General features: G+C 42.7%; 1 protein-coding gene across 2 annotated transcripts in view; it reads left to right on the top strand.

Moving 5' to 3' along the window:
* Nucleotides 1-4,538: 4,538 nt before the first annotated feature.
* The window catches only part of RESF1 (retroelement silencing factor 1), a 40,664-nt gene continuing 17,915 nt past the window's right edge, over nt 4,539-27,287 (top strand). For both annotated transcript variants that reach the window (XM_053556397.1, XM_053556398.1), the window contains exons 1-3: nt 4,539-4,672; nt 5,849-5,943; nt 21,567-21,699. The gene's annotated coding sequence lies outside the window, so the exon portion shown is untranslated. The remainder of the gene's footprint in view (nt 4,673-5,848; nt 5,944-21,566; nt 21,700-27,287) is intronic.

Raw genomic sequence — 27,287 nt, 5'->3', positions numbered from 1 at the left:
AATACATTGGGAGAGGCATCACTTTATCAGACTTCAAGTCATACTACAAGTCTGTAGTGATCAAAACAGCCTGGTATTTGCATAAAAGCAGAGACATAGGGCTCAGCACCTGTAGCTCATACACCACAGCTGGTGGGTTCCAACCCAGCCTAGGCCTGCCAAACAAGGACAACCACAACCAAAAAATAGATGGGTATTGGTGGCGGGTGCTTGTAGTCCCAGCTACTTGGGAGGCTGAGGCAAGAGAATTGCTTAAGCCCAAGAGTTTGAGGTTGCTGTCAGCTGTGACACCTTGGTACTCTACTGAGGGCGACATAATGAGACTCTGTCTAAAAAAAAAAAAACAAAAATTGAGACATAGATCTCTGGAACAGGATAAAGAATCCAGGGATGAAACCAACTTCATATAGCCCTCTAATCTTTGACAAAGCAAAGAAAGCATTCACTGGGGAAAAAAATCCCTATTTAATAAACAGAGCTGAAGAACTGATAAGCCACACGGACAAAAGGAAACTGGACCTGCACCTCTCACCACTTACAAAAATTAACTCACAATAGGTAAAAGAACTAAATCTAAAGGCATGAAACTATAAAAACCCTAGAAGATACTGTTGGAAAATCTCTTAAATGTTACTGTCCTAGGGAAAGAATTTATGAAGAAGACCCTGCTGGCAATTGCAGCAGCAACAAAAATAAATAAATGGGACCTGATCAAGTTAAAAAGTTTTTGCAGCTAAGGATACATTCCCAAAAGCAAAAAGACAACCTTCACGGCTGGGCGAGGTGGCTCACACCTGTAATCCTAGCACTCTGGGAGGCTGAGACGGGTGAATTGCCCTGAGCTCATAGGTTCGAGATCAGCCTGAACCAGAGAGAGACCCCATCTCTAAAAATAGCCAGGCATTGTGGTGGGGGCCTGTTGTCCTAGCTACTTGGGAGGCTAAGGAAAGAAAATCTTTTGAGCCCAAGAGTTTGAGGTTACTGTGAGCTATGACATCACAGTACTCTACTGAGGGTGACAAAGTAAGACTCTGTCTCAATAAATAAATAAAACTGTTTAAAAAAAAAGACAACCTTTAGAATGATAGACGATATTTGCATGCTACTGACCAAAGGAGCTAAGGAAATTTCACCCCCAAATATGACTACTTGATATAATTATTTGAATTAAAAGCCCTTTGTGATCAGAAACCATTTGGAAGGGGCTTTCCCTCTATGTAAACAAAACCTGGCTGATCTGATCAAAATATCAAGGGGCGGAAACTCACTTCCTTTCCTCCCCCAGTTTGCCAGCAGACTCTCTGTTTCAAATCATTTAAAATACAATACTTGTCTCTCAGGTTAATTTACAAGTCAATCTGTGCCTGTTCCACCCCCCACCCACCCCCATCTATTCATCCTCCCTAACAACCACTTGCTGCATCTGTACTCCACATTCTCCCCCTCCCTTCAAAAAGGCTTCTATAAAGGTGTGTGACCATCATTCAGACATTGGGGAATCACTCTTGTGATTCTCCTCATGTACATAGTATCTGGAAATAAACCTTTCTGTTATCAATCTGCCTTAATTGTGAGTTGATCTTTCAGCATACTTTCATGCTGAAAGAGAGAGGGGAAAAGGGCAAGTTTCCCCTCTCCCCAACACTACAAATCTGACAAAGGGCTAATAACCAGAATCTACAATGAATGCAAGGGAGTCAACAAGAAAAGAGCAAACAACCCCATTACAAACTGGGCAAGAGACATAAATAGAAACTGTTCTCATGAGGACAGAAATTGACTAATAAAGGCATGAAAAATTGCTCATCATCCCTAATTATCATTGAAATGCAAATCAAAACCACTTTGAGATATCACCTTACCCCAGTAAAGAAGGGCCCACATCACACGATCCCAAGGCAACAGTTGCTGGTATGGGCTGCTCATGCATTGTTGGTGCGACTACAAACTACTACACCCTCTGTAGAAAGAAGTACAGAGATTCCTCAAAGAACTAAGAGTAGACCCACCATTTGACCCTGCAATTCCACTACTAGGCATTTATCCAAATGAAAAAAAGGCGTTTTACTATTACCAGAATTAATTTCTTTCTTCAGTAGGTCCTTGGTCTTGGGGATTCAAAGAATGAACCCAAGGACCACAGATCAAGGGTAAGATACGATTTTATTAGAAAGAATGGAATACAAAAGGAGTAAAAAGCAGCAGAGCTTCTGGGAAAGGGGAATACCAAGAAGTCTTCCACTTGGGTTTTTTGTCTAGGGATATGTATACGGGTCTTTTGTCTAGGGATAGGTATACGGAGTATAGCATTAGGTCTTTGTGGTATTTTTGCCTCAGGGAAGGTATTAGGGTATGTGCTCCCTACTCAAGGTGGAACCACCCAAAACCTTTCAGGCTGCTTCATTCATGACCTTGCTAGAACCCAGAGGATGTGGTCTGGAAGGGTAGCCTGTTTGTGCCTAGATTTGGTGGTCTGATTTCTAAGCTCAGCAGGGCCTAGAGAATGGGAGGGGGAGGGGTCCCTGTCCAGCCCTGAGTGGGGGAACCCTGTATCATTACCACATGGACATTTGCATTCTGTTCACAATCTTTTTTTTTTTTTTTTTTTTTGTGTGTGTGTGTGTGTGTGGTTTTTGGCCGGGGCTGAGTTTGAACCTGCCACCTCCGGCATATGGGACCGGCGCCCTACTCCTTGAGCCACAGGCGCCACCCCTCTGTTCACAATCTTAAAGATGTGGGAACAACCCCCATGCTCATCAACACATGAACAGATTAATAAAACTGTGGTATATGTATACCATGGAATCCTAAACAGCCATAAAAAGATGGAGATATTCCATCCTTTGTTCTCCAAATCTGGACTGATTTGGAGAACATTTTCCTAAGTATCACAGGTATGAGAAAACAAGCACCACACTCAAAACCAATTTGAAATTAGGAGATAAACAATCACAGACCCACACAAGAAAAAAATCTCAAATAAAGTAAGGGGAGGAAGGGGAGAGGGAGTTCAGTAGCTTCCCACCCAAAGGATAGAAGGCATGGATGTACATATGGCCCACTCCCTGGGTGCAGGATACAGCTGCTACTCAGACTTATGGAACCTAATGATTTTTTTTTTTTTTTTGAGACAGAGTCTCACTATGTCCCTCTGGGTAGAATGCTGTGCTGTCACAGCTCACAGCAACCTCTAACTCCTAGGCTCAAGTGATTCTCTTGCCTCAGCCTCCCAAGTAGCTGGGACTATAGGCTCCCATCACAACGCCCAGCTATTTTTTGTTGCAGTTGTCATTGTTTAGCAGGCTCGGGCCAGGTTCGAACCTGCCTGCCTTGGTGTATGTGACCGGTGCCATAACCAGTGACAAACGGGCTCCAAGCCGGAACCTAATGATTTATACCCTCATATTAATCCAAATTTTTTTCTTTTTAGAGATAGAGTCTCACTTTAGTGCCCTCGGTAGAGTGCAGTGGTGTTGCAGCTCACAGCAACCTCCAACTCCTGGCTTAGGTGATTCTCTTGCCTCAGCCTCCCGAGTAGCTGGGACTACAGGCACCCACCACAACGCCCAGGTATTTTTTGTTGCAGTTTGGCCGGGTCTGGGTGCGAACCTGCCACCCTTGGTATATGGGGCCAGTGCCCTACTCACTGAGCCACAGGTGCAGCCCCTAATCCCAATTTTCTTTTTCTTTTCATTTTTGGCTGGGGCTGGGTTTGAACCCACCACGTCCAGCAGGCATATGGGGCCAGAGCCCTACTCCTTTGAGCCACAGGCACGGCCCTAATCCGAAATTTTTTTTAAGAAAGGAAGTCATACTCTTTTACTCCATGTCCAAAGTTAACCTTCCTCAGGACCTAACAACATTTAGAAGCTCTAAATACATTATCCACTCTGTTGCCCAGGCTAGAATGTTATAGTTCACTACAACCTCCAACTCCTTAGCAAAAGCATGCTCCTGCCTCAGGAAGGCTACAGGCACGCCAACCACACCCTTGCTTATTTTTCTATTTTTAGTAGAGACCAGTTTTGCTCTTACCTAGACTGGTCTTGAACTCCTGAACTGAAGGGATCTTCCAGCCTCAGCTCCCAAAATGCTAAGATTACAGACAGGAGTAATTCATTTTCTTTCACACTTATTTAACTCTGACCTGTTGATTCCCCCTTTTCAAGAATGACTATCTCTTGGTTGCACTTTGTCATGGTTAGCCAACGCCTGCAAAGAATAATGGGTGCTGAGACCAGCAGCACCAGCCAATCTCAGAAACTCGTCAGAAATGCAAATGTTTAGCCCCACCCCCTACCTGCAGTTTAGACCGCAATTTTGCTGGAGGTGCTTTTCAATTCCCTTTTAACAAACCCTCCAGGCAATTCTGATACTAGTTAAAGGTGGAGAAGTTTTCCGCAGCGGGCCCGTGAACACGCTCAGCAAAACCCGCTTGATAGGCAAGGCTAGGGTAGGTGCTCATCCGGCCGGCACTAGGACCGCGGCGGTGCGAACCAGCAGCTACCGCCGCCGCGGCCGCAGGCCCGGGGCGGGGCCCAGCTGTTCCGGGAGCCGGGGCCTCACTCCTCGATCCGCCCCTAGAGGCGGACCCCACTGGACTTAAACTCTTGGACCCGGGAGGCCCGCAGTGTTCTCCCCGCTCGCCTGGCTTGTTCTCTACTCCCCGCCGGTAAGTGGGAGCTGGGCTCCTGGCGGCCCCTCACTCGCCCAGGGGGCGCCGGGAGCCGGAGGCGCCCGCGGGCAGGGCCGGGCGCGCGGCAGGGAGCGCTTTTGTTCTGGGAAGAGCACGGAGGGGCGGGCGGCGGGCGGCGGGCGGCCCAAAGGCTCCCACGCCCTGCCGGCCGCCACCCGGAGCTCTGCAGGGCTGGGCGCTCTGGCCCGCTGGGCAGGCCCGGCTCTCCACCCGGAGGGCGGCGCCTCTCTGGTTGCTTTCCTTAAATTGCCTTCCTCCCTGCTGTAGAGGTCGCAGGAGGCCGTGCGAGGACGCATTTTGTAAAAATACGAGGTGAATGTCTAGGGTGATGGGTTTGAGAGCTGCTTATGTTTCTCTTTCTTTCCTATATTCCAGATTGAAAAACGAGATCATTATTTTGCTTTTTTACTATTTTCCGAGCGTTTCTCTCCTCCCCGCCCCCATTAAGCCGAAGCCTCCAGAGCAGAATCGCTCTGCTGGCAGCGCCAAGTGGCCCGCGAACGCTTCTGTCCCCGGGATGCTTTCTGTTCCCCAGCAATAGTTAGTTTCTGGAGGCATCCTCAAGTGCACAAATGCATACCTGTCTTTGGTGTTCTCAAGGGACAGAGATTCTCTAAGCCAACGTCCTTAGGGTTCTGGGTTTAGCAGTAAGCTTTCGGGCAATCATTTCCGTGAAAACATTTTATTTGTAATACTTTAAGTGCCTAAAGAAAGAGAAGAGCAGGGATGTGTAGGAGCCTGAGATGCATTTTAGCGGGCGGGCCACCGAGCTTCTTTGAGGGTTGCATTTTTCTGCTAAAAGTGTTAGCAGTTTCATTCATTGTTAAAGGGTTTATTGTTTATTTCCAAGTGTACAGTCAGATTCTCTTTCACTACTCTAATACGGAACAATTATTAAGATAAAACGTGTTTGTTTAGAACAGTAGGACAGCAGTGGACCTGGAGGAGTGCGCATGAATTCTAACTTAAGTGAATGGTATTGTGAGGTGAAACCTACTTTCTGTTTCTTGGCACACTTAATAAGAATTCAGTAAACCTAGTATGCTTTTAATTCAACCTCAAGGAAAAACAGTTTTGCACAGCAGTTTCATAGCAAGTGAACACATTAGCATGTGCTTTTTAAAATTATAAAATGTTTCTTATTGTCCTTAGGTCCAAGGAACTGAACAGTCTGTGTGGAGAGAGACATGTTTGGAGAGAAGTGGGGAACACATACAGTAATTACAGAGTAAAATCATTTTTTAACGGTAAGAATGTCACTTCCAAGCATCCTGCCCTGATTTGGCAGGGCAATTATTAATACTGTACTATAGAGTAATTTATTTAGTATGAAATAAAATTGTTAACTAGGTGAGCTAACAATAGTTAAAAATTAAACTATATAAGACAATGGATCTGACGACAAAGCTTGAGAAGAAATAATGTTGGCATACTAGTGAGAATTTAGTTGTTTATCTTAGCAAAATAAGAAAGAGGTTATTTATGGTAAGGAAACTCATTGAAGTTACCCAGAGGCAGTATCTATACAATGGCGGGAAAATTAACCTTTGTACCTCACTTTTCTCACCTGTAAAACGGGGAAAACAATAGTGCTTACATCACAAAATTGTTATGGTAAGTTACATGAGTTTCCTAAGTAACATGCTTTTTTGTTTCTGTGTTTTGGTTTTTTTGAGACAGTCTCACCCTGTCACCCTGGGTAGAGTACTATAGTGTCATAGCTCACAGCAACCTCAAACTCTTGGGTTCGTCTTGGGTTCGAGGGTCCCTGTCAGCACACCTGGCCAGGTTTTACTGTTTTTATTCTGTACAGAAAGGGTTTTCCTCTTGATCAGGCTGGACTTTAAACACCTGAGCTCAAAAAAATCCACTTGCGTTGGCCTCCCAGAGTGCTAGGATTACAGGCATGAGCCAACACACCTGACCCCGTAATAGTACCTGGCTGATGCTAAGTGCTCAGTACATTTTTAGTTATTGTCATGTTGGGGAAAATATATTTTATGGCCTAACTCATATAAGGGTATGTCTTACAGAAAATTCAGTTTGCAAACTTAAATAAATTCAGGTGCTTTGTGATAATTAAACCCATCCCCTATGTTCTCTTTACTGTAGGCTCTCTTCTTAGAATATACCAGTACTCACTGGTCTGCATCTGGTTTTACCTGCAGGCTTGTTTGAAATAAAAAAAAAAAAAAAATGTCCCCTTAACTTCTGCAGCCAAGGCAAACTTGTCCTGGGCCTAGAGCTTTGTTTTTCCCTATTACCTCTGTGATTATAGAAGAATCTTTCTTCTCTTGTAGATTATCAGTGTCTTGGGAGATCAAATGGTTAGGGAATTGATCTGACATTGTTTATATTTGTAAAGGTGAATTTCAAGGATCTTGGTTTCTCTTAATCAGGTGTCCCTCCTTCCCCCTTTGGAGACACAATCTATTATGTAAAACAGACAAGGCAAGTATTCAATTTGAAACAAAGCCAGCCAATGATTATTCACCCTAGCTGTAGAAATGCAAGTTAATGTTTTCTTGAAGTTAGCTTTGTAAAGAAGTTATCTTGAGGACCTTGAGAAATTTTACATAGTTTGTTTGGAGGCAGTTATGCAGTGCTTATACTACTCTTGACATTCAAGTGTACTGAGTGAAGGGAGAGCAAAGTTGGAGGCTGGCCTGTTCCAGTCTTAAGTGAGATTACAACGGCAGTATAGTTTTCTCCTCATGGTTATAATAGTTGAAAGAGTTAATGACAGTAACTTAGATCCTCCTGAGACAGATCAAATTACAAGGCTTCATTTGTAAATAAAGTCTTAACTGTGATTAAAATTACAAGGTGTGGGCGGCGCCTCTGGCTTAGTGGGTAGGCCGCCAGCCCTGTATATATGGAGGATGGCCGGCCAAACGGCAACAAAATAAATAGCTGGGCGTTCTGGTGGGTGCCTGTAGTCCCAGCTACTCAGGAGGCTGAGGCAAGAGAATTGCCTAAGCCCAGGAGTTGGAGGTTGCTGTGAGCTGTCACACCAGAGTACTCTACCGAGGATGATAAAGTGAAATTCTGTCTCTAAAAAATAAAAGTACAAGGTGTATTAAAAGAAAGTATATTGTCTAATTAAGTTTTAAGGAACAGAAACTATAAGAGGTTATTTTTTAAGCCCCTGAGGAGAATTTATTAGATTAAAGTTTATGTAGCATGACCTTCAGATTTGGATGGATTCAGAATCTGAATCTGAAAAGAAAGTTTTAAAGACTTAACACTGTGTCTTTGAGCTCTGCTGTCTTCCCTCCATTGGGAGGCCCTGACATCCCCAGATTTAGTATCCATCCTTCCTCAAGGTGCACAGACCTTGCCTTTTTTCTGTTTGTTCTACCAAATTTGTCAGCTCTGATTGGTTCCTGTGCCCATGTCTGCTAATAACAGGAAAGTGCTGTGGTTTCTTTTGTTTTTAACTACTGCTTAGAGATATAATTCATATACCATTTACCTATTTATATTTAGTGTACAGTTTCAGTGGCTTTAGTTTGTTCAAAGTTGTATAACTATCACCACTGTAAATTTTTTTTTATTAAATCATAACTTTGTACATTAATGCATTTATGGGGTTCAGGGTACTGCTTCCATATACAATGTGAAATGCTTACACTGAACTAAGTAACACATCCATCACAATTATACTCATTTCTTAATAGTTTTGAAATGTACTATTGCATCATGCACATTAGGTGAGGTTCCCCCAAATACCCTCCCTCCTCCCATATTCCCCCCTCCCTCTTCCTCTTCCCTTCTTTCTGGACTATGGTTTTGCCATTCATATGAGTGTGTAGGTAAGGTTATATATTGATTTTATAGTAGTATCGAGTACATTGGATACTTTTTTTCCTGTTCTTGAAATACTTTACTAAGAAGAACATGTTCCAGCTCCATTCAGGTAAACATAAAAGATGTGAAGTCTGCATCTTTTTTTATGGCTGCAACCACTGTAAATTTAAAAACATTTTCTTTTTTTTTTTTTTTTTTATAGAGACAGAGTCTCACCTTATGGCCCTTGGTAGAGTGCCGTGGCATCACACAGCTCACAGCAACCTCCAACTCCTGGGCTTAAGCGATTCTCTTGCCTCAGCCTCCCAAGTAGCTGGGACTACAGGGGCCTGCCACAACGCCCGGCTATTTTTTGGTTGCAATTTGGCCCGGGCCGGGTTTGAACCCGCAACCCTCGGTATATGGGGCCTGCGCCCTACTCACTGAGTCACAGGTGCCGCTCTAAAAACATTTTCTTAACCCCAGAGAAAATCTCCATACTCAGTAGTAGTGACTCCCCAATTTTTCCTCAGCCTACTCATTCCTAGGTAATCATTAATCTAATTTTTATATCTGTGATTTGCCTATTCTGAACATTTCATATAACTGAAATCATTCAATAGATGCATGGTCTTCTGTGACTTTTTCACTGGCATGTTTTTGAAGCTTGTGTATACTTCATTCTTTTTTATTGCCAGATAATATTCCTTTGTGTGGAAATGCCACCTCTTTTTATTCTTTTATTAGTTAACAGACCTTAGAGTTGTTTTCATTTTTTGGCTACTTTGCTGCTTTGATTACTCCTGTGCAAGTGTTGATGTGGACGTGTGTTTTTAATTCGCTTTGAGTAAATACCCAGGAATGGAATTTTTAGTCACAATAACAAACCCTCCACCCCTTTGAGGAACTGCCAGACTATTGTCCAAAGTAGATGCACAGTTGCATACAGCAGCGTATGCGAGTTCTAATTTATCCATATCCATACTAACACTTGTCTTTTTGAAGATTGTTTTGACTTTTTTTATTTTTATGTGAATTTAAACATCAAATTCTCAGTTTCTGCAAAGAAGCCATTTGGAATTTTTGATAAGGGTTACATTGACTCTGTAGATCAATTTGAGCAATATTGCCATCTTCCCAATATTGTCTTCTAGTTCATAAGTGAGGGATTGTTTCCATTATATTTAGGTCTTTAGTTTCTTTTAGCAATGTTTTGTAATAGTGTATAGATTTTTCATTACTGTTAAATTGAAGTCTTGGATTCTTTTTGATACTACTATAATTGTCTATAAATACAGTTAGTTTTTCTATATTGCTCTTGTATTCTGCAACCTGAGCAAACTATTAGTCTGTTTTTAGTTGATTTCTTATGATTTTCTATATGTAAGATTACTTACGTCATTTGCGGATAGACACTGTTTTACTTCATTTCCAATCTGGATGTCTTACACTTGGGGGAGGGAGCTGACTGCCATGGCCAGAACCTCTAGTATAACGTGGAATGTGAGTGGTGAGAGTGGGACATCCTTGTCTTGTTCCCGATCTCCTGCACTGGTTCTCAACCTGTGGGTCACGACCCACAGGAACGGTACTAAAGGGCCACCGCATTAGGAAGGTTCTGTCTTTCACCTTTAAGGTGTAATGTTAGTTGTGGATTTTTTCTTTCTTCTCTAGATTTGTTTTGATGAGTAAAGCTGTGGATTTTTTTCTAGATGCCTTTAATCAAGTTGAAGTTCCCTTCTATTTCTAATGTTTGTAGCGTTAGTTTTTTTAGATTATGTTAGATTTTTTTTGGCGATGCTAATTCTACATCTGTTGGGATATTCATGTGGTTTTTGTTCTTTATCCTATTGGTAGGTTATAGTACATTAATTTTTTTGGACATTGTACCAATAAACATTGAGTTCCTAGGATAAATCTCAATTGGTCATGGCATATAGGTATTTTAATATACTGTTGAATTTTGTGTGCTAGTATTTTTTTATTTTTTTTTTTTTGAGTTTTTTTGTATCTATATTCATAAGAGATTGTTTTTTTTTTTGCAGTTTTTGGCCAGGGTTGGGTTTGAACCTGCTACCTCTGGCATATGGGGCCAGTGCCCTACTCCTTTGAGCCACAGGCACCACCCAAGAGATTGGTTTTATTGTGATTTCTTGTTTTGGTATTAGGGTAAGATCAGCCTCATAGAATTCAGGAGGGTAGTGTTCCCTCATCTCCTGTGTTTTGGAATTTTTTGTATGGAATTGATTTTAAATCTTTAAATTTTTAGTGTGATCTGTCAGCCATCTGAATCTAAGCATTTCTTTGTGGGTGTTTTCCTGGTTAATGATTCTTAGGTTTTTCTATTTGTCAGTTTTGGGAGGTTTTGGAGGTGTTTTCTTTCATCTATATTATCTAATACATTGGCATATAGAATTGCCTTGTGATCTTTTTTCATGGCTGTAAGTTTGGTACTAATGTCTCTTTTATTTCTGATTTTATTGATATTCTTTCTCCTTGGTCAACCTAGCTAAAGGTTTGTCAGTTTGATCTTTTTAAAGAATCAACTTGAGGTTTTGTTGCTTTTCTCTATTTTTGCATTTTAATTTGCTGATGTTTATGACAGCAAAGGGTACAACATAGAACCAACTGGAAAAACCATACATAGGGAAACTCTATGGAGACCCAAATATAGCTTCCAAATTCTCCTTTTATGAGAGCTACATGGACTTTCTCTGCAGCTGTGGACTGCAGGGACACATGGTCTTAGGAAATCTTTATATTCATTTAAAATTGTTTAAGACCTCAAAAAGCATTTTGTTTAGGCTTTATTATGTATTATCAATATAATAGTTCCATTTAAAAGTGATAATAAATCTTTACGTGTTAACATAAATTATGTTTTGTGACAATTTTGGAAAATACTTGGGAACGGTGGTATTGTTTCATGTGTTTGCAGATCTCTTTAATGTAGAGGATAGTTGCATTTTTAAATCTGCTTCTACATTCAGTTTTTTGCCTTGTGGTATTTTGGTTGAAATACTTGAATGTTGCTTATTGGATGACTGAAGTTCATCAAAGGCTGGTTGCTGGTTCATTATATCCTAAAGACTCGCTGCTATATATCCTGATTGGTTTGTTGTTGGACAAATTATTGTGGCTAGGGTGAATTGGGGGTTGGGATTGGTTAGTTCACAACTGAGTGATTTTCATTTCTTCTCACCCAGCAAAATTTTTTTTTCATTTTTGAGATAGTCTCAATGCATCGCCCTCAGTAGAGTGCTGTGGCATCACAACTCACAGCAACCTCAAACTCTTGGGCTTAAGAGTTTCTTAAGCCTCAGCCTCCCAAGTAGCTGGGACTACAGATGCCTGCCACAACATGTGGCTATTTTTTTGTTGTAGTTGTCATTATTGTTTATAAGGCCCGGGCTGGGTTTGAACCCACCAGCATCAGTGTATTGTGGCCGGCACCCTAACCACTGACCTAAGGGCCCCGAGCCTTACTCGGCATAATTTGTATAGTTCTTGTAAATGCTTATCAAGGGAGCAAGACCTTAGACCCAGGGGGGTCAAGTGGGGGTGGGGGGCTGAAGAAGGGCATAGACTGTTCATTTAGTTTATCCTAGATACCACCCCTAGCATAACCCATAGCCAGTGGAAGAACTTAAAATCTAAGGACTCTTAGAAACTCTTAGCAACTGCAGACTTTGGGAGTGGATGTCCTTGGGCAAAAGCCTGAATACTTTGTCCTATTAGTCATAGTTTCCTGTGGTCTCCTGATTAAGGGAAAGCTATGACTGAATTTGTCATATTGCTGGATCTGTCATCCTCTACCTGATATAGGTAGATTTGGTCCTTGTTGGTCTTTTTTTGGTACTTCACATCTCTTGCATCTTTCTTTTTTTTTGAGACAGAGTCTCACTATGTCACCCTTGGTAGAGTGCGGTGGCATCACAGCTCACAGTAACCTCAAACTCCTGGGCTTAAACAATTCTCTTGCCTCAGTTTCCCAAGTAGCTGCGACTACAGGCACCCGCCAAAATGCCCAGCTATGTTTTGTTGCAGTTGTCATTGTTGTTTAGCTGGCCCGAGCTGGTGCTGTGTGGTGGTGCTATAACCACTGTGCTATGGGTGCCAAGCCTGCATCTTTTATTTCTAACCTTTGGGTGTTGTGTTTTTTTTTTTTTTTTTTTGAGACAGAATCTCAAGCTGTTGCCCTGGGTAGAGTGCTGTATAGCATCACAGCTCACAGCAACCTCAAACTCTTGGGCTTAAGCAATTCTCTTGCCTCATCCTCCCAAGTAGCTGGGACTACAGGCGCCTGCCACAATGCCCGGCTATTTTTTGGTTGAGCCCAGCCTGGATTCAAACCCACCAGCTCCAGTGTATGTGGCTGGTGCCCTAGCTGCTTGAGCTACAGGCGCTGAGCCCTAACCTTTGATTTTATAAAAGTCTGTATTTCTTAACCCTGTGACAACACAATGCATCTGTTGGGGGACAACCAGAGTAGACACAGGAATGTGAGCTATAATGACTCAGGTAAACAGTAGGGACTAACAATTTTATTAGATTTCTCTTTAGAGGCATTTTAGCTTTAGTTTATAGGAAGTGTTTAATCCTACTCAAGGAGTTTTGTCCACCTAAAGAGGCAGAAAATTGGCTTACCCTTGTCGTAAGAAGTAATTAGTACATTCCTATTACAGTTTGTGCCTGAACAGAATATTGTGTGTTGTACTTCCCTGCCAACACTGATCTGTTGTGTATACTTGGAGTTGGGGCTTTTCAGATGTTTAAAACCACCACCACCACTCTAATGAATCATACTTTTTTTTGAGATAGAAGTCTCACTTTGTCATCCTTGGGGAGGCTGAGACATCAGAGCTCACAGCAACCTCAAACTCTTGGGCTTAAGTGATTCTCTTGCCTCAGCTTCCTGAATAGCTGGGACTACAAGTCCCCGCCACAACACCAGGCTATTTTTAGAGACTTGAACCCGTGAGGTCAGGGAATCCACCTCCTTCAGCTTCCCAAGTGCTGGCATTACAGGCGTGAGCCACCTTGTCCCAGTGAATCATATGTGAGGTGGGCACCTAGATAGATGGCTCCAAAGTGAATTACTAGACAGAATTCCAAAGAACACTCACTGACTTCCTCTTCATGTGTTCTTTGTGATCTTTAATTCCTCTTCAGGGAATAATATAACTAGAAAACATGGTCTGAAATTTGTCTCTGGTCTCTCTTCTCTGAAGGCACAGCAAAGTAATATAAACACTCTGCAGCCTGCATGGTAGTAGTCACCTTGGTGTGAACTTCCTGCTGGCCAGTCAAGGTATGGGATATATATATATATATATATATGATTGCCAACACCTCATGGTGCACCTAGATCATTAAGAAAAGTAGAGCAGGCTCGGCGCCTGTGGCTCAAGCAGCTAAGGCGCCAGCCACATACACCTGAGCTGGCGGGTTCGAATCCAGCCGGGTCAGCCAAACAACAATGACAGCTGCAACCCCACCCCCCACCCCCCAAAAAAATAGCTGGGCGTTGTGGCGGGCACCTGTAGTCCCTGTTACTTAGGAGGCAGAAACAGGAGACTCGCTTGAGCCCAGGAGTTGAAGGTTGCTGTAAGCTGTGATTCCACGGCACTCTACCCCCGGTGACAGCTTGAGGCTCTGTCTCAAAAAAAAAGAAAAGTAGAGCAATTTATTTCTTACTCTCCCAAGGAGAAAGCTGTGTGCTTCTCGCTGGCGAATCTTGATGGCATCTGGCATATATTTAGCTGGGTTGGCTCCATGTGGGGAACCTGGTTGTGGCCTGTCCTGCATCTTCCTGGGAGTCAAAGTTGTAGTCACTTTCATTTAATCCAGTGTTGCCCAAGACAAAGTACAATTACCTGACTGATGGCCTGTATGTATAAGTAGGATTTGTAGCTGGATACATAAAAGATGGTGGTAGAGCCGTAGGTGAATGGCTTTACCATGATGCCCTCGTGACTTGCTCTTCACACAGACCATGCAGGCAAAGCTTAATCTTAGCTCCGCCCATACCTTGGCAGGACAACCCTGCTGGTCCTCCAGGAACAAAGAGAGATAAGTAGCCTTGTGAGAAAGTCACAAGGTTGTTTGTCATCCGCTTTCTTCGCTTGAATAGCACACAGGGTAGTCACAGGCTGTAAAACGGATTTAGTTTGGAATTGGCTTCTCAGCAGCCCATGTTCTCATCTAGCTTGTTATCCTGTAGGACCAGGGATATCGTTCCTCTTTTTGCTGTTTGCGTACTTAATAAAATCCACTGTCTTCTTGCAGACTGCATCTTTGAAAGTGTAGAGAACTGTTCTCTGGCCCTGCTAGCTACTTTGCTACTGCTAAGGGAAGATTGTTGACTTCATTAATTTGTTGTGACATTTAAATGAGATTTACAGCATTAAATTAAATGTGTTTGCAGCATTCTGTATAGCTGTTAGTATAGAGTTTCAGGTGTACCACCTCAACTTATGGAGTTGTGTCCTGATACAATAATCAAAAGTTGAAAATATTATGAGTCAAAGTGGTGTTTTATAGACATGATGAAATACAAAAACACAACATCCAAAAAACACAGGCAACACAGTGGTTGTTTACCCTTGTGATCACATGGCTGACTGGGAGCTGTGGCTTGCTGCTACCCAGCAGCAAGAGAGATAATTGCACATCAGTAGCCCAAGAAAATGTAAAATTCAAAGTATGGTTTCTTTGAATTCAGGGTGTCACTTTTCCCACCATCATAAAGTCAGAATCAGTAAGTTGAAACATCAGGACCATCTGCCCTAGAGCTGTCTTATGAATAAAACAACTTAAAATTTAGAACAATTGCTGCTAGAATGCCTATTTCAAGAATTGATAGCCTAATTTCTTTTATGACAGAGTATACAGAAAGCCAGTGCTGGTTTACATCGAATAAATCATAATACTTTTATAATTCCTCAAAAGTAGCTTTGCCGGTGGCGCCAGTGGCTCAGTGAGTAGGGCGCCGGCCCCATATGCCGAGGGTGGCGGGTTCAAACCCAGCCCCGGCCAAACTGCAACAAAAAAATAGCCAGGCGTTGTGGCGGGCGCCTGTAGTCCCAGCTATTCGGGAGGCTGAGGCAAGAGAATCGCGTAAGCGCAAGAGTTAGAGGTTGCTGTGAGCCGTGTGACGCCACGGCACTCTACCTGGGGGCGGTACAGTGAGACTCTGTCTCTACAAAAAAAAAAAGTAGCTTTGCACTGGATTATTGGTGTTTGCGGTTTTGTTAATTTCACAGAAGCATCTATTAGTATCTTCTAATGCTTATACTACAAATCAGTTTTTCAACGAAAAATAGACTTTTCCTCAGTTGAACCATATCAGTGGATATTCTCCAAATAAAATGGAAGGTAAGTGGAACTTAGAATGCTATAAAGGAAACTTTCAATTTCAAAATACCAGAGGGCTGGGCACCCATAGCACAGAGGTTACGGCTCCGGCCACATATACTGAGGCTGGGCAGTTTGAATCCGGCCCAGGCCAGCTAAACAACAATGACATCTTCAACAACAACAACAACAACAAAAAAATAGCCGGGCGTGGTATTTGGGAGCCTCCTAGCTATTTGGGAGGCTGAGGCAAGAGAATCATTTAAGCCCTAGAGTTTGAGGTTGCTGTGAGCTGTGACTTCACAGCACTCTTGTCAAGGGTGACATAGTGAGACTCTGTCTCAAAAATACTTTTCTTCAGGTACAAGAATAGTATTTTATGTATGTAAATCATATATTTCAGCAAGTCATGTGTTTTTGAGGCACAGAAATGTTTGTCAGTTGGCATAGAGAGAAGAGAGAGGAGTTAGGACTTTTTCCCATCTAGTTTAAATAGAGATTTCTCTAACTTTGGTGTTCAGAAATTTCAGATAATATTTATTCATTCTGCAAACATGTTGAATCCTGCTAGATTTTATCTAGATATGCATCTTCTGTGTTGCTCTGAGGCATTGTTTTTCTGTATCTTTTGTCTATTAAAAGAACTTGGATTCATTCTAGTATTGTTCCAGTTATCTTTAGTAAATTATTGGTCACTGTAAAAACTTTCAATTTCTATTTTTTCCAATTTTACCTGGCCTATACTAGGCTTGGCCATGATGGCATATCACAGTATTTTAAAGGTCTATTTTCCTGTAGTTCTTTTTCTGTTCATGTGTACGTATGCTTGTGTGCACGTGTGTTTAACGTAGGTATTAGTATTGATCTACATAGGTATGATTTTAGGTTATTTTTTGCTTTGTAATGAGCCTGACTTACACATAAAGGATGCTGCTGGCTTGACATTTTTTTAAAACTCGTCTACATTCTTTGCATTGGGTGTATATAAAATATTTTCAAATTTTCACAATATTTTGTTCACTTTAGTGAAAACTTTAAGGTTTTTTTGGGGGAGGGGTGTCTGAGAGGGAGACAGAGTCTTGCTCTGTGTGGAATGCAGATTGTGAGGTGGCATGGCAAGAACCCCCCAGCCCGGGAGGCTCATTCAAGGAATGACCCCCAACCACTTCTCCTCCCATCCTAAAACAATAGTCCTTTCTCCTTGCTCCATCTTCCAGAAGTCACGCAGCTTCTGTATACTTTTTTGTCTTTTGCCTAAATGCACATAGCCTCGTTTACCTAACGTTAATCTTTACTCCATGTACTATTACTTTCCCTCAACCTTACAAGATGAAAATATTCCCACTTGCTTTCTTTGCTGATTTGCAACATTGTTAGTATAAACAACCTTGTTTAGGTACTGTTGATGATAAAGCTGTTCACACAGTTAGATGCTGGCTACAGTCATCAGCTGCCTCAGACCTCCCCATCCCATCTCTTTATCTCTTTGTCTTTCGTGTAATCTGTGTCTCTTGTGTGACTTATTTTCTCAATTCCCCGCCATTCCCCTTCATTCATTTACTCTTCATGCTGGCTTGTGAAAGCTCTGTTGGCAGGGCATGAGGGCAGTGGAACCATCATAGCTCACTGCAACTTCAAACTTGTGGCCTTAAGCAGTCCTCCCACCTTGACCTCCCAAAGTGTTAGGATGACAGGTGTGAGCCTTAATACCTGGCCAGAAATTTTGTTTATTTTTTTGAGACAGAGTCTCACTTTGTCACCCTAAGTAGAGTGCCATAGCACATTTCTCACAGCAAACTCCAACTCCTGGCCTCAAACGATTCTCTTGCCTCAGCCTCCCAAGTAGCTGGGACTATAGGTACCCACCACAATGCCTGGTTATTTTTGGAGCCAGGGTCTCACACTTGCTCAAGCTGGTCTCAAATCTATGAGCTCAGACAGTCTACTGCCTTGGCCTCCCAGAATGCTATGATTACAGGCGTGAGCCACCATGCCCTGCCTTGGCCAGAAATTTTTGTGAATATTCTCATTCATAGTTATAATTTCTTACAGCCATTTACTTCCAGTTTTTTTATGATCCACAAATTAATTTTGCAGTTCACAATTTCCTGTTCTCTGGATTTTATATTTTAGTGGCTTTCCAAGCCCCCCAAAAGGGTCTCTTTAAACAGGGCTGTCACCCAGTCAATTGTCTTCACAGTGGAGTCCTAATTACTTTATTCTGTTTTATAGATCACAGAGGTTCCTTCAAGTGATCTCTTCTTCCATTCCTTCATCTCAGCTTACACATTCTGAAAGTATATCCATCGCTTTCTAATACTTTGTCTTTAAAGCAATTTGCTGCTTCCTCCTCACTGTCATTAATCTTTTCATTATCTTCTCATTCCTCTTAGCACAGTCAGGGCGTAACATACTATCTTCTAGGCCTGGAGAAGGGAAATTGCAGGCTGGTGACAAGAAGAGAGAAATCATCCTCCTGGGAGTAGCAGGCACCCAGTTCTGAACTACGTGAAACTGTAGGCAAAACCATCCCTCTGTGTCTGTTGAGAGATCCTCACCATAGACCACACACCACCTGATGCCAGAAGCTATTGTCAAAAAAGCCTTAGCAGGGGCGGCGCCTGGGACTCAAGGAGTAGGGCGCTGGCCCTGTGTACCGAGGGTGGTGGGTTCAAACCCAGCCCTGGCAAAAAACTGCAAAAAAAAAAGCTTCAGCAGAAGCAAGAATGGACTATGAATTCACAGTCTTAGGTTGACCAGCTCTTATAGTAATCCTTGCCCACAATGCTGAGGAAGATTCCTGAGCTGACCTTATCACGTCCACTCTGTCAAGCTCTTCTGTTTTTGCACTCATCTTGGACCTTTGCAGAGGTCTTGCTCTCTTGGTCTCTGCCTTGAGTTTCCTTGAACGTGAATGTAATCTGGCCTCCTTTGGTGTTTTAGGAATATCGTATTTCTGTCCAGGACAGGCATGCTTCTGAAACCTCAGAAGAACTTCTGTTTTCTTCCCATCAGTACTCAAATTGAGTTCTTGGCACCAGTTCTGCAAAGTGTCTCAACACACATTACATATGGGAGGCAAAATGATTGGCAAGGGAAGAACTACTGTTTTACATCTAGCTTTTGGGATAGCTTTTGATTGTCTGTTTGTTGGAGGTAGATGAACTTCATTGTGTTTCCTGGGATTGTTCAGTTTGACCTTAGAAGTTGAAGAAACAATTGGTTCCATATGTTGTTCTTTGAGTAGTCTTTAACTGGAACCAATCTCAAAATCATACTTTCTTCATCATCTGTTTCTTCCTCAGAAAAATTCTTTCTGCTACTGTGATTTGAGTCTGACACGTTCAGCAACACCTGGGGGAGGCAAAGCTAGCAGTGTTAAGGATGTGTGAGTTTACGTCTTCTAATCTCTGTTCTCTGGATTTCTAATGACTGGATCTCTTCCCATTTTCTTTTTTCTTTTTTTTTTTTTTAGAGAGAGACAGTCACCCTCAGTAGAGTGCTGTGGTGTCACAGCTCACAGCAACCTCCAGCTCTTGAGCTTAGGCAGTTCTCTTGCCTCAGCCTCCCAAGTAGCTGGGACTACAGGTGCCCGCCACAACGCCCGGCTATTTTTTTGTTGCAGTTTGGCCGGGGCTGGGTTTGAACCCACCACCCTCGGTATATGGGGCTAGCACCCTATTCACTGAGCCACAGGCGCCGCCTGGATCTCTTCCCATTTTCCTCACAGGAAGTAATAGCAGTAATGATACCATGTAAGATTTAAATCCAAAAACTCAAAACTAAAGATAGTTGGGGTTTTTTTGGTTTTTTTTGATACAGATTCTCATTCTGTCGCCGTTGGTAAAGTGCCATAGCATCATAGCTCACAGCAACCTCAAACTCTTGGGCTCAAGCAATCCTCTTGCCTCGCCCTCCTGGGTAGCTGGAAGTACAGGTGCCTGCCACAGGACCTGCATGTTTTTAGAGACAGGATCTTGTTCTTGCTCAGGCTGGTCTTGAACACCTGAGCTCAAGCAATCCACCTGCCTCATGAGGCACTGTGCCCGGCCCCAGGATAAGATTTTTTAATTAAAAAACTTTAAAAGACAATAAAACTTAGCCTTAGATTTGCCTTTCTTTCCATCAGCTGTACAAGAAACAATTGATCACCATCGTATTTAAGTAAGAATTTTCAGTGACACAGAGATTCTTGTGGAATAGGAGTATGTGAATTATGACTCTGAATTCCCAATTGTGGCCAGAGCACATTATCGCCATGAGCACACATGGACTGCATCAACATTGGTGTCAGGGTCCTGCCCTGGGAGCAGCATCTGCTAAGACCTGTGGAAACAGGCAGTGATCAACTGAAGAAATAGTTAGAAGCAATGGTAAAGAAAGAGACGTGAGACAGAGAGTAGAATTAGAGGGGGGAGCTCAGGGGTCCACTGCCCGTTTGTGGGCTTCTGGCCATGGCCAGGAGTGTTTGCTCCACTCTGACTTTATTGAAATCTATTTGCCCAGAGGGTAAAATGAGGGAGGGAACAAAGTTGTCAGCAGTTTCTTTGATCGAACATATCAGCTCCTATTGTTGTTGTTATTAACCTTAAGGGTAGCCATCTAAAATCTGAGCCTTGCATTGGGATGTAGGAACCAGAACACTGGGCTAGCAGAGACAAGCAGCCTTTGAAACAAACAAGAAAATGCTGAGAATCTTGGGGCTAGCAGAGACAAGCAGTCTTTGAAACATTAATGAATAGAGCCCTGACTTTAATAGAGAGCAGACTTGGGAGTTAGAAATGGAACAGCTGTAGAACTCCAGCTTGGGGGTTGGGCTCCAGAGGAGGGAGCACTTGCTGGCCACTGTCAATAAATAGCAGCTGTGGAGGTTGCTTGGGGCCTTTTCCCTGACACAAAAGGGAGGCCTCCCCTCCTGCAAGCTTCGAGCTTACAATCCATGGTCTGGCCTGCTTCCTTGGTGACGGCACTGACATTGGGAGCGCCTCCTGCTTTGGGATCTCACACACACAGATTTCTAGAGAGGTGTTAAACACTGCTCGTTCTCTGTGGAGTAAAATGCTACCAGTGTTAATGTCCTCTGAAGAATCGGTGGGAAGGAGGCATTTTCCTCCCATCACTACCACAAAGGATCTTCCTCTGCAATAAGGGATATAAGCTCTTCTGCCCATATCTCAGGGCTTGAGCTACGCCTTTGGTCTCTGCCCCAGGCAAATGAAAATCTCCATAATGGGTATCTGCTTTGCCTGTTTAATGGGCAGGAAACGCCCTAGAAGATGTATCTTTTTCTAGGACTTGCCACTATCTCTTCTATGGCCATCATTTTCCTCAGAGTGCTCACAGACCCAGCAGGGTGTTTGTAAGCTGTATCCCCAACAAGCTAAAATTTCAGAAAAGGCAGGAAGCTTGCTAGCAATGACTACCTTAAAGGTAAACTAGCTGACTTTTCTTTGTTTGGACTCACTCAGCTTACTTTTTAGTTCTCTTTTTCTGGGGGTGCTTCAGTCCTGGTTCTCCCAGCACATTAGAATTCCTGTTTTGTGAACTACAAAACCTATACCAGATGGCTGGAGTTAGTAGAGCCAGAATGTGTGCTACCTATCTAGGATCAAAGTTTAGGGTTTGCTGATTACCTGTAGCCAATCACAGGAAGGCTGTTCCTAGGGGAATTGTCCACAACAGAATATAGGAATCCAGTGCTTTGATGTCACCTGCTCTGTTACAGGTCTGCTTGCTGACCAGCTGACAAGAATAACTGGACTGTTGGATCCAGGCTACAGTATGTGCCCAAGAAGAGAGAAGACAGAATTATATCTGCAAGTCAACTAATGCAGTTAGTCACCCACATACTAGTTAAGGTACTCTGGCTTTTTTATAACCTCACTGGAAAGGAATGTGGGTGTGTATAATGTTTAGGATTTAAACTCGCTTGTTGGTTTTCTGTTTATCCTATTCATTAAGTTTGAACTCTTTGATGCTTATTGGTGAATTTTCTATTTCTTCTTTGTTTGTGTTTTTGCTTCTTGTATTGTCATGCTCTTCTAGTTACTGATAACCTAAAGATCACATTTGACAATTTATTAGAAGTAAACACCTATCTTGGGAAGGTCTTGATTCACAGCAACATCCTATCCCTGAGTAAAGAATCCTATTGCTAATTCCTTAAGTTGTTGATACACTGACGAATGATAATTTAGTGATGCTGAAAAGGATGCTGGTTTATTTCTAAGTCATAAAATTTTACTAATCATTTTGCACATAGACATTTTCGACTGTAGGATGGAATCTGTAGCCAATGACTATAACCTCTGTATTGTAGCATTCATGAAAAAGGACAACTATGATATGAGGAGTCCCTTTTGCTTCTCCTAAATTTTGCTATAAAAGCCTCCAGAATACTTCTTACTCTTGGTATGTCATCAACAACCTGTGGCATGCCAATGATGGAGTGTCAAATTGACCTCACTGTTTTATTGTTGTGTATTTGTTGATGTGGGGAGTTTTGGGGTCCTCATTTAGGACTTTTTTGGTAATAGAACCATACCCACCTGTTAGTGACACTCCTCATACCAGCACTTTTGGATCAGCAGTTCTCTGAACTTAGCAGCAGCAAAGAGTTGCTGTGTCTTTTCCAGGAAAATCCAGTGTTGCCTTGCACGTCGGGCTGATCATACATATATTGGAGTGTTTGTTGATTTAGAAGGATAGTCGTGTATTTTAGTGCAATATCTGTTCTAAGTGTTTTTTTCTCATTGCTTTTCATACTGAAGTTAGTAAACAGTGTATTTGTGTTTGGTAAAGATCAAGGTGTATATGACTGGAAATATGATCGGATAATTCTGTAAATCTGTTCCTATCAAGCAATGACTTTTCTCATGACACAGACAAATATGGCCAAGTGACAGTATAATTTGTTGGCAGCTGATAGAAGAAGAACTGATAGTGTTGGTTTTAAGGAAATGGTGAGGACATTTTCACTAGTTCAGTTAGTAAATAAGAATTCAGTGAGGGGGAACTGAAATTATTCTGAGGACGAGTGTGAAGAAGAAGATGCTGATGAAGAAAAAATGCAAATTGTGGAGCCTAGGAGAAGGAGGCCATGCCCATTTGTAGAAACACATCAGCCTGCAGCTCCGATGATGACACCGTCAGCATTGATAAGGAACTCACAGCCAGTAGAGGATCAAGGGAGATAATCGGCTATTGTGAGAACTCAACCAGGAGTGTGACTGAGAGTAGAACTCACAGCTCCATTGGATACTTTCCATGTGTTCTTTTTGATAATGAAACAGTGGATGTAATTATCAAATTTACAAACCAGGAACTGCACCTAGTCAAAAGAATTACATAAGGTCATATTCAAAATTCTGGCAGTTTTATAAAAGAAGAAATTTTAGGGCTGATTGGAATTCTTCTAGATTATGTATTCTAGCAAAATGAAAGACAGTATCCGAGATTTCTTCAGTGAGAAGAATTTTCCAGTTTGCTGTGCTGTGCTGTGCTTTCAGAACTCAGAATGAGACTCTGCGGTGTCTACATTTTGATGATGCTGCCACATGTGAAGCTCACACAGCGTGATACGTTTGATCCAGTTTGAGAGCTTTGGAAAATGGGTTATAAATAGCTCACTTTACTATAGTCCTCATAAGTCTGTCACTGTCGATGATGAGGAATTGCTGTCTTAACCATGTGTGTTGTCCATTCAGATGACATACCGACTAAACCTGGCAAGTGTGAAATTGAAGCAAATCTTCTGTGTGATTCTTTCACAAACTGCTGTGTTACCAGATGCTGGGAAATCAGAGAACCTGAGAAATTATCACAGTGCCTCCAAAATTGTAAAAAGATTGGTTCAGAATTGTCATTTGGATCAGTTGGAAGAAATATTACCATGGATATGAGAGTTTACCTCCATCCGCCTGACTTTTAAGTTGCTTCAAAAGAATATAATCACAGTTGATACCGTTCATAGTAAGAAGAGATTTACCTCTAGAACTCAAACCAGCATCAATGAAAATCTTCTCCACCTGGCACAGTAAGATTTGCCTTCTCTCCCTATACTGACATTAGTAAGTTATGTTCCAAAGACAGGAAAGGTATTTACAGTACTTTCCACATAGCATGAAGATAAGGAGATGGTGGATAACTTTTATAATGCTACTGAAGTAGGTATTAATGCTTTCTTAAGTGCATGGGAACATATCATATTCCTGTTGCTGAGGAGCTCGGCGTTGGCCTCTGGCAGTTGTCTTCAACATGATTGACACTGTGGGCATACTATTTGTATGTGATTTTTCAGGAAACAGCCACTGGCCACAACTTCCATTTTGAGAAACAATCAGGAAGAAAATACTATTTGAAAAATTTAGCACAACAGTTCTGTGACCGTGAGGGGTGCCCAATATGTGTGCAGTCTCCACAAAAAATATACAAAGACAATGAATCTTGGTGGACACGAGTGCTGTGAAGGACAAGCACAGTGACCAGAGGGCAGTTCATACCCACCCAAAGGAAAGAGTTAAAAGAAAGGAGTGGGGCGGCGCCTGTGGCTCAGTGAGCAGGGCGCCGGCCCCATATGCCGAGGGTAGCGGGTTCAAACCCAGCCCCGGCCACACTGCAACAAAAAAATAGCCGGGCGTTGTGGCGGGCGCCTGTAGTCCCAGCTACTCGGGAGGCTGAGGCAGAAGAATCGCCTTAAGCCCAGGAGTTGGAGGTTGCTGTGAGCCGTGTGACGTCACGGCACTCTACCGAGGGCAATAAAGTGAGACTCTGTCTCTACAAAAAAAAAAAAGAAAGAAAGAAAAGAAGGGAGTGAACAGCTTACAAAAAAAAGTCACAGCTACCTTCGTCCCTGTGGGACAGAATGGAAATAAATGAAGGGATATGGTGAATGCAGCAAGTCCGTCTGTCCCAGTCACATCAAAAACATGAAAAGGGGACGCAAAGAATGTGATTTAAGTATTAGTTACTTGTAAAGGATATGTAGAACATAGGCTTTTTGTGAAATTATAGTATTAGTTATTCTGAGCACCACCCCCACCCCCCGTTGGTGTTCATCTGGTTTCAAAACAGCACTGGTACACAACAGTGCGATCCTGGTGGATTGACCCTTTTATCATTACAAGATGCCCCTCTCAGGAAGAAAGCCTGGGCTGCTAAACAAGGATGTCTGCAGGACCTGTAGGGAACATTCATACTTGACAATTTTCACCAAAAAGGGAAAAAGAAAGTGGGTCTGACATAATTAGGTAACCAGTGACCAATAGAAAAAGACAGTAATCAGTGACCAATAGAAAAGGGCAGTAATTCCTGGAGTCAACCGGTTTGAAACAGAGGAAGAGGTATTTAACCTCTGAACTGCCTTTACAGCACTGTTCCCTCACCTGTCCTTCATCAGAGGGACGGACTCACTTGGGTCTTTTTTCTTTTTTATTTTTCTATTTATTTATTTTTTTTGTAGAGACAGAGTCTCACTGTACCACCCTCGGGTAGAGTGCTGTGGCATCACATGGCTCACAGCAACCTCTAACTCTTGGGCTTACGCGATTCTCTTGCCTCAGCCTCCCAAGCAGCTGGGACTACAGGCGCCCGCCACAATGCCCGGCTATTTTTTTGTTGCAGTTTGGCCGGGGCTGGGTTTGAACCCGCCACCCTCGGCATATGGGGCCGGCGCCCTGCTCACTGAGCCACAGGCGCCGCCCACTTGGGTCTTTTTCTAAGTGCTCTAAACTTCCTCTTTATTCTTAAATAAAATTTCTCTTTGTTACAACTGAAAAAAAACAAAACAAAATGTACTTGGTGTTGTTTCTATATCATCTGATATTAGTGTAGCCATTTCAGCATTCTTACAGCTGCTGGTGGAATATCTTTTTTACTCCTTTTACTTTAGCTGTATTTGTAGTTTTGGATCTAAGATGTGTTTCCTGGAGACAACAGCATGTAGTTGGGTAGTTTTTTTTTTATTTTTTGGTTTTTGGTCAGGGCTGGGTTTGAACCTGCCACCTCCGGCATATGGGACCGGCGCCCTACTCCTTGAGCCACAGGCACCGCCCAGTTGGGTAGTTTTTAAAATCCAAATGACATTGTCTGTCTTTTTTTTTTTTTTTTTTTTGTAGAGACAGAGTTTCACTTTATGGCCCTCGGTAGAGTGCCATGGCATCACACAGCTCACAGCAACCTCCAACTCCTGGGCTTAAGCAATTCTCTTGCCTCAGCCTCCCGAGTAGCTGGGACTACAGGCGCCTGCCACAACACCTGGCTATTTTTTTGTTGTTGTTGTTGCGGTTGGGCCAGGGCCGGGTTTGAACCCGCCACCCTTGGTATATGGGGCCGGCGCCTTACCAACTGAGCCACAGGTGCCGCCCCTGTCTTTTTTGATTATTGTGATGTTGTGACCTAAATAAATGTCTTCCTCACCATTTCCTGGCATGTAACTCCTAAAGTCTGTAGACTCTCCAAAGTGACAAATGTCTTTTTATATTCTAATAAGTTGACTTATTGCTGGCAACCCCTGGGCAGTTTCAGGATGGGTGCTGGTCACCTGAAAGGCCAAGGCCAGCAGAGTTGAGACTGGCAGCCCCATCCCTCACTCCTGGTACCAATTTTCTTCCTTAGTCCATTTTCTGTTGCTATAACAGAAAGCCTGACACTGGGAATTTATAAAGAAAAGGAATGTATTTCTTATACTTCTGGAGCTCAAGAACTATAAGGTTGAGGGGATGATGCATCTGGTGAGAGAAAGTAGCTAAAGGTTGAGTTGATCACCGATGTCCAGTTTAGTGGTTTATTCAGTCACGCCTGTGTGATTGAAGCCTCCAGAAAACCTTCCAGGGCTTGGACAGCCTCTGGAGAGCTGTGTGTGCAGGTTCCTGGAGGGTAGCACACTCAGGGAGGGCGTGGAAGCTCTGTGCCCCTTCCTGTATAACCCAACCCTAGCCATTCTTCGTGTGTGTACCCTCTGCAAGATCTTACAATAAACCAATAAATACAAGTCAAGTGTTTTCCCTGAGTTCTGTGAGCTGCTTTAGCAATTAGTCAACCCCAAGAAGGGGGTTGAGAGTAATTAATATACAGCTAGCTGATCAACCTCTTTGTTTTACTTTTTGTTTCCTCTCTTTTTTTAATCCTTCTTCCTTAATACCTTTTTGGCATTCAGTGAATATTTTCTTTTTTTTTTTTTTATTTATTTTTAATTATTTACTTATTTATTTATTTTTTGGTAGAGACAGAGTCTTACTTTATGGCACTCGGTAGAGTGCCGTGGCCTCACACAGCTCACAGCAACCTCCAACTCCTGGGCCTAGGCGATTCTCCTGCCTCAGCCTCCCAAGTAGCTGGGACTACAGGCGCCCGCCACAACGCCCGGGTATTTTTTGGTTGCAGTTTGGCCGAGGCCGGGTTTGAACCCGCCACCCTCGGTATATGGGGCTGGTGCCTTACCGACTGA

Source organism: Nycticebus coucang, chromosome 12 (genome assembly GCF_027406575.1).
Source record: "Nycticebus coucang isolate mNycCou1 chromosome 12, mNycCou1.pri, whole genome shotgun sequence".
In the NCBI taxonomy this organism is placed as follows: Eukaryota; Metazoa; Chordata; class Mammalia; order Primates; family Lorisidae; genus Nycticebus; species Nycticebus coucang.
This window is presented reverse-complemented; position numbering and strand designations above follow the sequence as displayed.